Below are 4664 nucleotides of genomic sequence, written 5' to 3' on the forward strand. Positions count from 1 at the left end.
CCAAAAAGAATAGTTTCCCTTTCCCTCATTCCTATATGTGCTTGAACACAGAGTTCTGTTATGCACCAACAAAACAAACCTACCTTTCAACTTCTGTTCATCTTCACTACTACTATCATTGGCCAAGATGCCATAATCTCTTTCTTAAGCTCTGCAATAGTAGGCAACTTCTTGCCTTCCACTTTCCCCTCTATACTTCATTCTCAACAAAGAAGAAAAGTGGGCATTTAATATATATTACATAGATCACTTCATGGCTGTATTTGAATATTTTTTGTTAAATACTTGAAATAAAATCTAAATCCTTTGGGATGGCTTTCGAGACCCCACATTGTCTGGCTTCTCTCTGATTTTCCAAACCCATCTCTATGTATGGCCAGATACCAACTTTTCTGGCCTTTTTATAATCCTCAAACATCTCATGGTAATTTAAAAATCAGAACATTTTGTACTTGCTACAATTGCCCGCATCTCTCTTGCTCCAAATCTTCTAATCATCGCCTCCTTATCATTTTTTGGCTTAGTTCATATACCATCTCTTCAGAATGGATTTAAGTGACTACGCTAAGGAGCATTTTCCCCTTCCCCATTTTATATTGCCCATAGCTCTTTCATTATTCCAATTTATCTCATTCATTATATATTTTCTTTTTCTGTAATCCACTATAGTTTATAAACTTTGATGAGCAGAAACCTGTTCTACCTGTGAAGATCTAACACATCTGCCTAGGTCAGTGCCTGGCACGTAATCAGTGCTCAATAAATATTTGTTGTATCAATCAAAATTAAATTGCCACCATCCTTGTTTTTGATTTCTGAATTTAGCATAAAACATCTCTCCCTGACATCAGTGCTCTACGGTACATATACTACCAACGCTTGCAGTAGTTTACAGAACCCACTTTAATTTAAAGGTTGTATTCAAAATTATCCCCAATGACAGTATAACAACCAATATAAATATGAATTGAAATTTCTCTTCTCAAAATATACCATACTATTACTTTTTAAAAAAAACTGCATTTATAAAACAAAGTAATTCTAACCATAGTCTATATAGCGAATTGCTCATCAAGCGTATAAATTAGTTTTGCAAGAATGCAAGTCTAAAAGGGACTATATTAGTTATCCATGTAAAAATGCTGGAAAAAGTTATCTATATTGTAAAAAGCTTATGGCAAAAATAGTTTCTAGCCAGCTACCAGTGTTGCCATTTTCACACAACTAATACTCAAAAGTGCACTGATCTCACTTTTTTTTTTTTGCTAATTTGAAGTTATAAATTCTGAGTTAAGAAAGTAACATGACATCCCATGTAATTCATTTCTAGGGGATTATTGCTGTTTCCAACTGTTAGTTACTTGATTCAAATTTTGTTCTTCATAATATCACATCATAAGATGTATTACCCTCCTGGAATATTTTGTTTATTCTATGTTAATGTCTAATTATACTTCTATCTTAATGTCTAATTATACCAAAAAAATCTGCATCATGAAATCTGTTTATTGGAGAACTGACCATTCTGGTGAGAAATACAGATGTCATCCAATTAAAGATTTACTGAAGAACCAAAAATGTAACCTTTCCAAAAGAAACAGCAAGCACTCTCATAAACGACTCTATTGAAATACTGGAAAACATTTGGTCAGTCAAGAAACAGATGGATTAACAGCAAATGAACTATTTGTCTCATAATTTCCATCTCTTTAAATTCATACAATAATAAATTGAACTAACATGCATCCATTATTTAGGGACTCTGAAAAGATCATTAACATTAATTTCCGATTCAGTGATAACAATGTCAGACCAATATATTTGGTATATAAGCTACCAAAAAAAAAACCACTCATCTTAAACACGTCCAATTTAGTAGTTTTAACTGGCTTCACTGTTTAATCAAATTAGCCATCCAAATTATCTAATTGAACAGAAATTAGCAAATTACAATAATTATATGGACTATCATTTCATACAATATGCAATACAATACGTTAAGTATGATAATATGGTCATGTAATATTATTTATAATTATATAAAGTAATTATTTTAATAAATATAAGTATCTTGAATAACATGTATGAATTATATTGCAGTTTATACAAGCTCAGATTATTTCTAATTTCTTCACTATATTGTTATCCCATTATTTTACGGAAGTGGCTAAAAATTCTATGTATATGCAAGTAATTTTATCCAAACCATATCACTATCATAATAATGAGCTTTCCTTTTTCATTTCATAAGCAGCCTTAAAATGTTAAATAAGATAAGGATTTAAGAAGGAAAAGCACACAATAAGTACCATAGAATCCAGTAGAAGCCATTATTGTTTATGGTAATCATGGCCCTTTTCCATTTGCCCCTTCCCCTGGGAGACAGAGACTTTTTTTCTAACAGTGCCATGGATTGGGCATCTATCATCTATATCTGAGGCACTTTTCATTTTCATTATATATTGACTTTTCTTCTGATATCCTGCATCTGACCATATTTCTTTCCTGTATTCTGCTGCAAAGTAAAGAAGCAAAGTTTGAGGCAAAGGGAATAAGGCATGGGAGTGAGTACATTCATGTTTTTTTTGCTGCTTTCTAGTTTTTAAAAACCACCTTTGGCCTTGTACGCCTTTACAATACTATTAAGGAACTGAAAGTCAGGCTTTACTAGGCAAAAAATGGCAAGTGAATCATTACTTTGACAGTAAAGTTATAAAACGTAAAGCAAATATTATATTAAACATTTGTAGTTTATTTTACAAATATAATCAAAATCAAAGGAGAGCATCCATAGATACCCATTTCTGAACTACGCATGATATTACAAAATACATTAATCAATTTTCTAAAGTAATATAAGCTTATTTTCTCAAATACTTAAAAATGAAAAATTGCCATTTATTTGCTAAGTTAAAAACTGGTTTAATTATTTCTTTTAGAATGATTTCATCAGAAAACTCTTAATGACATTATAAAAAAAGCAGGCATTATTTTCACTTCATGGAAAAAGAAATGAAAATTACTAGCATGATAATTTAAATATTTATTTCATTTTAAAATATAATTTAAGCTTTTCACCTGTTTAGATAGCACCTAATAAAACTGATGTGATTGATGCTGGTATTTTTCCAAATGAAAAAGCTAAATTACTGAAAAGAAGGAAACACATTTTCTAGTGTTGACCTTTAAACATTACCAATGACGGATTATTCTTCTACAACGGTGTGTCTATCTCACTTTGCAGATTATAAATTCCATGATGCTAGAAACTACTTCATTTTTTTTCCCCAAGAGAGGCTTTACAATACTTTTCATGGAGAAAGTGACCAATTAATGTTGCTGACCGAATATTTGGGTTCTAACTTATTAAAAATGATTTAAGCTGCTATATAATTTTTCTCCTGGGAATTTTGAGCAAAGTTCAAGTATGAAATATAATTATATATCAAGAATAATATAATTTAATGCAACATACACTTAGCAAGTAAAGGGAATAAGAGTAATTAAGTTGGATAACTGAGATACAAACCATTAAACTAAAATCACCAGTATCTGAGAATAAAGGGTTGACCTGGGCTTCAGTATTCTATGATGATTTCTTCAGTGTCCATTTCATTTTGAAAGTTTAGCTCTTAAACACATAGTCTGTTATTATCTTATCTTCAATATTTCAAATATCCAAACATATTTTGATAGCTTAAAACCGAGGTAATATTGGTTCAGGTTTCAGGATAGGTATGTTTGTAACACGTGCTGCCACCGAACCACCTAATGACATTTCTTTAGGTTTTGACACCACGAAGAAAGTCTTGCATTCCCTATATTATAGTCCTTATAACACATTTTTAGGAACTGTATAGGTGAAAGGAAATGCCATGGGATTATATGATGCGTTTAATTTCACCCCCTTTTTTTTCTATTTATTTAATTATTTGGTGCATGAGCAGGCACCAGAAATCGAACCCGGGTCTCCAGCATGGCAGACGAGAATTCTGCCTGCTGAGCCACCATCACACCATCCTCGCCCTCTTTTTTATGTTTCAGGCTACATTAAGACAACTTATAGAATTTTAAAATCTTGAGTATTAATATACTTTATCTGGGTGGTATAATGGTGGCTCAGTGGCAAGAATTCTCACCTGCTGAGCTGAGACCCGGGTTCGCTTCCCAGGGGCATCCTATGCTGAAAAAAAAAGAAAAAAAAAAAAAATATATATATATATAAACTGTATCCATTGAAATCATGTGATCTTTGAAAAAATTAAATAATACATTGCAATTAAGATAGATTCAAATAAGAAAAGAAATGAACCAAAACTTAATACATTCTAAAATTAAATCTTTTACACATTTTATATTTCCATTTTTTCTTCAAACAAGTCTAAACATAAAAAATAGTATTTATAAATCAGCTAACAGAAGAATCCCTTCTATTTAATATTCCACCAACACATTAAACACACACTTCCATATTCACCCCTGCTTATTCATTCATTGCTCTGCATATACCAAATAACATTTATGAACAACCTGCCAAAAAAAACAAAAAAACACCTAAATGAACAAACTGTCCTTGGAATCACCAATGTAATTTTAACACTTATTAAAATGCCTGACAATTCTAATTACATCAAATATAAATATTATTAAGGAAAAGAATCCTG

Source organism: Tamandua tetradactyla, chromosome 4 (assembly GCF_023851605.1).
Source record: "Tamandua tetradactyla isolate mTamTet1 chromosome 4, mTamTet1.pri, whole genome shotgun sequence".
In the NCBI taxonomy this organism is placed as follows: Eukaryota; Metazoa; Chordata; class Mammalia; order Pilosa; family Myrmecophagidae; genus Tamandua; species Tamandua tetradactyla.